Consider the following 9,560-nt stretch of genomic DNA (forward strand, 5'->3'; position numbering starts at 1 on the left):
CCCCGGGAGGGATAGGGTTAGGCTAGGGGAAGGGGGGAGTTAGGGTTAGGCTCCCCTGGGGGGAGGTTAGGGTTAAGCACCCCCCCCGGGAGACTTAGGTTTAGGCTGCGGGGAAGGGGAGGTTAGGTTAGGCACTTAGAGGGGGGTTAGGCTTAGGCACTTGGGGGGGAGGTTAGGGTTAGGCACCCTTAAGGGAGGGTTAGGGTTAGGGGTGCTTAGGTTAGTTTATGCTTACCTTAGCTGCTGTCGGGATCTTCACTGGTGCCGGGCTTCCAGCGTTGAGATTTGAACCGCGTCCAGCAGTAAATCATACTGATTCCAGATATAGATAGGATATTACTCACAGGCAGGAGTGTGCTCCACTGTCCTAGTTTTGTACAAGAAGAATGTTCCAATGCTGAGAATAGATGGAAACTACTGTGTAAAAACACTGACAAATAGTAAGTGAAGTTCCATAGTAGTTTAAGGTAAAGGCTGTTAGAAAAACAAAGTTATCATTCTATGTTAGTTCAAAGGTTAATAAATGTCTGGTGTGGTATCAGACAGTGAGCCAAGTTCATGCAATGGCAAGACACGAGCCTTCCTCCAATCGAGCGTAACTATTAGAAACTAATTAAACTTAAAATACCCAAACACTGAGAAAACACAGATCAACATGTTTATACACAACAGTGTGAAATCATTACTATAAAACAACTAAGCAAAATTTCAACCAGTAATTTAATGGACAAATTTTGTTGTTTCTTAATTCTTATGTAAACCAATTAACTGATATATGTTATGGAAAAATTATTACATTTAAAAGTCTATTTTTTTCTAGCTATATATCATAAAAATATCTGTGTCCTTTTTTTTGTTATCCCATTTTGCAGAGTAATCAAGAGTTCAGCTCTGTTGTTTTTTCATTTATGAGAAGAAAAATTTAAGACAGGCTTGAATTGGGACCTATATGATCATGGTAGTTTGAAAGACACTTAAATAGGGGAATGCATCTCTGTCCCTTATATCAGTAACTAGCGATCCACTGCGACTTTGCACGGGTGCAGTTTCATCTCGCCAAAGCCCACTGCATCTCATAACAACTTACTTCATGTCACCACAGTTCCTGCATTTCACCACAGCCCCCTGCATCTCACAACAGCCTCCTGATCCTCCTGCATCTCACCAGTGTCACCACAACCCCGACTACTGGACATCGGAATCTGATAGTTACTAACTATTAATGTTTTTGTTCCAATGGTAGTGTTTTTACCATTTGATGGTGATGGTCCGATGTTTGCCACCATCAAATGGAAACCATTTGATGGTGTTCGATGTCTTTTTTTTAAATTCCTGATACCGTAGCTATGTCTTCCCTGGCTCCTTCCTGGTTACTGTGTCTGCATCAAGGCATCTTCATGGGTTCGTTGGAGGCTGTCTCTCACTCTCTGTCTGCCTCAGACATAACCCTGCTCAGTCCCTGACTCCCTCCCCTGTCTAGGCTGCTGCTAAGCAACAGAGCACATTGCTAACTCTGATTGGCTTTCACTGTCTCAGAGAGCCAATTAGAGCACAGCCCTGGGCCCTGCAGCAGTCAGTCACTCACACAGCACAACAGATTTTTTCTGTGACTTGCTTCATTCTAAGCCTCAGTTTCAGATGCTGTCTTCCTGTTTCAGTGCACTGGCCAGCTCCTATACAGCTGCATGGTGCAATTTTTTTTCTGTGACTTTGCTTCACTAAAATCGCCACTACTCGGCTTCCTTTTATAACAGAAGAATGGTTCATACACTTAAACCTTCCTCGACCAACGCTGTATAGAATAATGAAAACATCATCAAAATTCATCCAGTGGTTCAAGACATTAGCCCGAACAAACAGGCAGACCCCGTTGTTTTATATATATAGATATATATATATATTATTATATATTATTATATATTATTATTATTATTATCATTTATTTGTATGGTGCCACAAATGTTATGCAGCGCCTTACAAAGCACATAAACAAGTTGTAGACAAGCGACTTACTGAACAATACAATACAGGACATGGATAATACATATTGCTACATTAGTGATCATAACACCCAGATAAGCAACAGAGCATAAGCAGCCAAGTGTTAGGTGCCCTAGTGGTGAGTAAGAAGTAGATGAAACTAAAGTAGGGAGAAGTACAAGAGGTTAGAGGGCCCTCTTCATAAGAGCTTACATTCTAAAAGGGGAGGGGAAAACAAACAGGGGTGACACAGATGGGGAGGAAGGTGTATGTATCAGGGAGTTAGAATGACAGCTGGAAGGCTTTGATGAAATAATGGGTCTTGAGAGCCCGTTTGAAGGATTGCAAAGAGGTGGAGAGTCTGATGGGGAGTGGGAGAGAGTTCCAGGGGTGGGAAGCAGTGCGGGCAAAATCTTGGAGGCGGGAGTGGGAGGAAGTAATCAGCTGGCATGAAAGGCGGCGTGCATTAGTTGAACGAAGAGAGTGGAGAGGAGAGTGAAGGGAGATGAGATCAGAGATGTATATGGGGGAAGATTGGGTGAGGGCTTTGTAAGTGAGCGTGAGAACCTTAAATTGGGTTCTAAAAGGTAAGGGGAGCCAGTGGAGGACTTGTAGGAGAGGGGAGGCAGATGTAGAGCATTTGGAGAGGAATATAAGCCGTGCAGCAGCATTGAGGACAGACTGGAGAGGAGAGAGATGGGATTTGCGGAGGCCAGATAGGAGGAGGTTACAGTAGTCCAATCTGGAGATGACCAGTGAGTGTATGAGGGTTTTTGTAGCATCCTGGGTGAGATAGGGTCTGATCGTAGAAATATTTTTGAGATGGAAACGACAGGACTGTGAAAGGTTCTGGATATGTGGTTTGAAGGAGAGGGATGAGTCCAGGATGACTCCAAGACAGCGCACTTTGGGGCTAGATGAGATAGTTATACCATCAATGGATAAAGAAATAGTGGGAAGTGAGGTTATGTGGGAGGGTGGGAAGACGATCAGCTCTGTCTTAGACATATTAAGTTTAAGAAATCGCTGGGACATCCAGGAAGAGATGGCAGAGAGACAGTTGGAGATACGAGTCAGAAGAGAGTTGGAGAGATCAGGGGAGGAAATGTAGATTTGAGTATCATCAGCAAAGAGATGATAATGGAGGTCAAAAGAGCTGATGAGTTCACCTAGAGAGGAAGTATAGAGGGAGAATAGAAGAGGTCCAAGAACAGAACCTTGAGGAACACCTACTGTAAGAGGCTGTGAGGGGGGAGAGGAGTCATGAGAGGAAACTGAGAAAGATCGGTCAGAGAGGTAGGATGACAGCCAGGAGAGTGTCACGTAGACCAAGGGAGTGAAGGATATGCAGCAGGAGAGGGTAGTCCACAGTGTCAAAAGCAGCAGAGAGATCAAGGAGAATGAGAAGAGAGTAGTGGCCTTGGATTTGGCAGCAAGGAGGTCGTTGCTGACTTTCCTGAGGGCAGTTTCAGTGGACTGGAGAGAATGGAAGCTGGACTGAAAAGGATCAAGGAGGGAGTGGGAGGAAAGAAAAGTGGCAAGGCATTTGTAGACAATCCGCTCAAGGAGTTTGGAGGTAAAAGGGAGGAGAGAGATGGGTCAGTAGTTAGAAAGAAGGTTAGGATCAAGGGTAGGTTTTTTAAGAATGGGGGAGACAAGGGCATGCTTGAATGCAGAAGGAACAGTGCCTGATGAGAGGGAGAGGTTAATGAGGTGGGCAAGATGGGAGCAGGCAGAAAGAGAGAGGAAGCGGAGGACGCGGGAGGGGTTAGGATCAAGGGGGAGGTGGAAGAGGGGGAGGACCGGATGAGGGCCATGACTTCCTCTCCAGATACAGGGGAGAAGGATGCAAGAGTTGGTAGAGTTGATTGGGAGGGGTGATCTGGGAAAGGAGGAGGTGGAGAGCTGCGGGACTGGTTGGATATGATGTCCTGACGTATGGAATCAATTTTAGATGTAAAGTAGGTAGCAAAGTTAAGGGCAGAGAACAAGGAGGGGAGACGAGGAGGGGGTGGGCAAAGGAGGGAGTTGAGACTGGTGAAGAGACGCTGGGGATTAGAGGACTGAGAGGGATGAGGATCTTGAAATATGACTGTTTAGAGAGGGAGAGAGCAGCACTATAGGATGAGAGCATAAATTTGAAATGGAGAAAATCTGCCATAGAGCGTGATCTTCTCCACTGTCGCTCGGCAGTTTGTGAACACTTTTGCAGGTATCTGGTGCATTTGGAATGCCAGGGTTGAGGAGTAGATCTGCGAGTGTGAGTAGTGATTGCCAGAGCAACAGAGTCCATAGCAGAAGTAAGGGAGGCGTTGTATAGGGAAGTGGCTTGGTCAGGACAGGAGAGAGAGAGGATAGGGGAGAGAAGAGAGTCAAGCAGGGAAGAAAAGGAAACTGTGTCGATAGCGTCAATGTTACGCTTAGTGATGGCGGCTTTTGGAGGTAGAGAAGGGGAAGGAGAGAGGGACAGGTTAAAAGAGAGAAGGTGATGGTCAGAAAGTGGGAAAGGGGAATTGGAGTGATCAGAAATATCACATCGGTGAGTGAAGACCAGATCAAGCAAATGGCCACTCACATGGGAGGGTGAGGAGGTCCATTGGGAGAGACCAAGTGAAGATGTGAGGGTGAGGAGTTTGGAGGCAGAGGATTCTGTGGGGATATCAATTGGAATATTGAAGTCACTTAGGATAATGGAGGGAAGGTCTGAGGAGAGAAAGTGAGGGAGCCAGGAAGCAAAGTTGTCAAGGAACTTGGAGGGAGGGCCAGGGGGATGGTAAATGACAGCTACTCTGAGGTGTACTGGGTGGAAGAGGCATAAGGCATGGACTTCAAATGTAGAGAATGTAAGGGATGGTTCAGAGGGTATGGGTTGGTATGAGTAACCAGGGGATAGGAGGACCCCAACACCATCACCATGGCGTCCCCCAGGTCATGGGGTGTGGGAAAAGGTGAGGCCCCCAGAGGAGAGAGCTGCAGGAGAAGTGGTGTCAGAGGGTAAAATCCAGGTTTCAGTAATGGCTAAGAGATTCAGGGAGTTGGAGATGAAAAGGTCATGGGTTGGGACCAGTTTATTACAGACTGACCTGGCATTCCAGAGGGCACAGGATAGAGGGACAGAGTTTGTTGTAGAGATTTGGATGAGATTATCAGGGTTGCTATAGCGTGGAGGTGAGATTAGCTTGGGGGACCGAGATGAATAGAGTGTAGCGATGGTGCAGTCTCCAGTGCTAGAAGGGGAGCCAGCAGAAGGTGGGCAGGAAGGGAGCTTAATGATATGTGGATGGATGTGGGGTGAAGTGACATGGAGAGGGGGGTGGTAGGAGGGATTAGCAGTGGGGTAGTAGGACCCCGGTGGAGTATAAGAGAATGAAAGTGGAGTAATTGGAGAAGATGGGGAGAAAAGGTAAACAGAGGAGAGGAGATAGGGGGAAGAGGAAGTGGAGGAGACAAGGGGGAAAGCATAAAGGTGGAAGCAAGGGGCAGGACAAAAGATTAGGTAGACACTGAGTGACGGTGGGAGTTGAAGAAAACACGGTCATGGTAAGGATGTGAATAAGGGAAGAAAAAGTTGAAAGTAGGAATGAAGAAAGAATGTAAGAGAGAGCGCAGATTTCCAGAAATGTAAGTAATACCCCTTTTCCACCTAAATTCCGGGTCTGACCTGCAGTTGGAACAAAGTTCCTATCCAGATCAGACCCGGAATTTTGCCGGCACCGACACGGGATATTCCCGAGTCAGCGCCGCTCACACCGCAGTCGGGTCTACATAGACCCGGCTTTTGCGGAGTGAAAGTGGTCGCTTGGAGATGACGTCATCTCCATGCGCCACTGAAGCCGGACCAATCGGCCGGCTAGCAGCGCACTCAGGTCATCGTGACCCGGAGTGCGCTGTTCTCACAGCAGGGTTTCACGGGCTATGCCCGTGTTAAACCCTGCTAGTTACCTGGGTTGGATTGCCGGGTCACTCGACCCGGCGATCCAACTCTCTCCCCTTTTACACCAGGGAGCTGCCCGGGTTAACCCTTCAAAAACCTGGGTTTTCGCTCCGGTGTAAAAGGGGTATAAGAGTACAGTGTGGGAAAAGTGTGTATGTAAATCAAAAGTTTATTATTGAGTATAATAAAAATGGAGATTTGGTGGGAGCAGAAGTTAAATAATAAAATATACAGTGGTTGGAGCTAGATGATATAAGACTTAGAAACAGAGCTAAGGTAAGGTACATTATCATAGAGGTAAACTGACATAACACAGATAAGTATGCATTAGGATTATATGTAAAGCACAGAGCCAGCAGCAATAGTTGGAAGGGAAGCACCAGGTGTATGCAGCTACCAGACAGGGAGTTCAGTGATTAAAGTCCTGGTTATGTATCCTCAGGAACTAGTAGTATAGAGAATGTGAATTCACAATTGTTCATTCCACTTTGTCCAAGTAATGTTTGGCTTGCTGTTTGTTTGTAGATCGGTGGGTTTCCCTCTGTTTCACTTCTGTTGAACGCTGATATAACGCCAATAATCGATTTAAAATTTAATTGGCACTTTTAAATTGGGCACACCAGCCAAAGGCTAACCAGCCTTACTATGAACCTTACATAGGAGATCTGGCATGTGAGGCCACTGATTACTAACTACCCCCAAAACACTCCCACTAGTATTGCCAGCAATAAATTACCTTAAACAAACAAATAGCACATACCATTAAGCTAGCATCTGGGTCTATATAACTAAAAGCTAACAAAGGACACAAAAACGTAAAAAACTATATTCCAAACCATCAGCCACAGATAATATGCATTGATAAACTACTTAATTTAACATAACTGCTAAGTTAATTGTTCAGAGCAGTAGTCAAATACCTAGAACAGCTGAGGAAGGGACATACAATTACAATTGCAGCAAGCAGTTATATATATATATATATATAAAGTCCAAATAAATGGGATAGGCACTCACCAGTTAGTAGAAAAAAGGTTTTAATCACTCACATGATGTAAGGCAATAGTCGACGTTTCGGTCCAGATAGACCTTTATCAAGACGAGAAATTCACCACCATGACTCAGCCATAAGTAACCCTTTGGGGTTACTTATGGCTGAGTCATGGTGGTGAATTTCTCATCTTGATAAAGGTCTATCTGGACCGAAACGTCGACTATTGCCTTACATCATGTGAGTGATTAAAACCTTTTTTCTACTAACTGGTGAGTGCCTATCCCATTTATTTGGACTTTATATACTTCTGGACTTTTTTACATCTGTAATGGAGCACCCCACTATTGGAGTTTTTATAACAGTGAGTGCAGCTTTCTGGACTATGTATATATATATATATATATATATATATATATATATATATAGATAAACATGGTACAGCCAGTTTGTTTTGGCTCTTACTATTCATACGAAGTTGACTGATCCTGAAGGCAGATTTATATTACTTGATGGCTATCAATACTGTTTGTTATACTATGCTTAATTTGTATGTTCCTAATCTCCCTACCCACATCTTTTTTACTCAAACCAGATATAGAGATATACAAATTATTGTTACTTGGGGTGCTTCCAGTGTTATAATTGCTGGGGATTTCAACACTGTCAGCAATCCATCCATGGACAGATTACAGGTCAGTACCCCTCAACACTCAGTTAGTCCGTATCACCATCCTTTCCTTCTTTTCACACTTAGGCCCGTATTCAATTAAAAAGCGCGGTTTTCGCTTGTTTCTGGAAGTATCGCCCTATTCAATTCCAGGACGTTTTCGCCAAAGCAAAAATAGGCAAAAACGTTTCTCCACCCAAAGGCAGGAGAAAAGAAGTGCAAAATCCATATTTTGGGGTAAAAATGTGGGGACTTGGGGCTCGATTCAGTGCTCGCAGTGCTTGCGGTAGGGTATGGTCAACCACAAGCGCTGCGTTTGCTTCCGATGGTACCCAATGGTACCGATGGTTGCATACACATCCTGGAGAAGACAGGCTGGAAAAAAAATAACCCAGGCGCTTGTGAGAGTTAAAAAATCCTTTTAATCTTGATGCGACTGAATGAGGTAGTCAGCCTCATAAGGAATAAAAGATACAAGAAAAGCAGTCACAAAGATTGAAGTATTACAATTATTACACTTAAGCCAATCAGTCACAGGAAGTCTTAAGACAGGCTGGTGGGCGTCTGCGCATACACAGAGCGATTGCACGCCAAGACATAGTGGGCGTTCTTATGCCTTGCCGTGCGATCTCCTGCCTTGCTGTTAGTCAGCCGAATTTGCATACGCATCTAGCGAGCGTACGCATCTAGCGAGCGGGTCTGAATCGTGCCCTAGGTTCAGTACTCTTTGGATACCCCCCTAATTATTAATTGGGCAAAAAGAAAATCTTAATACCCCCTAAAAAAGTCATGTAATTTTTGGGGTGGAAATGCAAAAAGTGTTTGAAAATTGGGTTAAAGTACTGGGATAGGTATTTTGGGGTGCTCTATGGATGGGACAGGTGTTTTTAGGATTGTAGGAGGCTGCAGCAGGTGTGTTTTTAAAAAAAAAATATTCTGTACTTTACAACCCACAAAATATACTAGTATCCATTTAAATATACCCCCGATTTAACTACAGCAATTATTTTTCATAAAGACATTGCTTAATATAATTTTTCCACACTTAGGCAAATATGCATATAACAACTCAAAATAAGTTCCCTAATTACTTTTATTATGGCTAAAAACACATTAGACAATATTGATTCCCAGGGTGAGTTAGGCTTTATTGGGGGTACAGACTGATTTCCCAAAAAAAACCTGTCCGTTTCGCCAGTTCCGCTATTCACTGCAGTCGCCCATATTAGTTTTCGCCAGTTTTACAGTTGAATAGTGTGAAAAGCGGGTGCACGCATTTTGTAAGCAGGCAAAAACTTCTCCTCAAAACACGCGAATAAGGCGAAAACATTGTGCTTTTTGACAATCTCGGCTTTCCATAGCTAATTGAATCCGGCCCTTAGGTTTAATTGATGGCGTACTTCATAACCCCCCCCCCCCATGGTACTCACTCCAGGTGCTTCTCAACACATATTTTGTAAAGTGGCCCATAAATCTGTGCTGGATATCATTATTTCCATGCCCCTGTCCTCATGGTTCTCCAATTAGACTTACCTTAACCCTTTATTAAACAATGGCTATTCCCTAGTTACTTCTCGCTTCAATTGTCATTATTTATGTTAAAATATTATTAACTTTGTATATATGTGAAAAAACAACAACAGCTCCTAATTGTTTCCAATGAAACACAAACTTAGATTACAGTATATGAGAAATTAATCCCATATACATATAGTTAGCTGCAATAATAGGTAAATCTTTATATGATTCGGTAGTGAGTATAGGGAATGGCAATACAACCTTGAATTATAACATTCCAATTTCATACTAAAAATCTTAACATAAACAAAATATAAAGAAAACTTTGAAAAAGAATCCGGTACAGACTCCAACCCGGTCAGAGGCAAGAATTGTACTATTACATTTGATTTGGCAACATTACCTGAAACAAAGGGGAACAGAATTTTATCTAAAGAAATTGTGAACGAGACATTTCAGCCACGACC

Source organism: Taudactylus pleione, unplaced genomic scaffold (genome assembly GCF_031769625.1).
Source record: "Taudactylus pleione unplaced genomic scaffold, aTauple2 ptg000065l, whole genome shotgun sequence".
Lineage (NCBI taxonomy): Eukaryota > Metazoa > Chordata > Amphibia > Anura > Myobatrachidae > Taudactylus > Taudactylus pleione.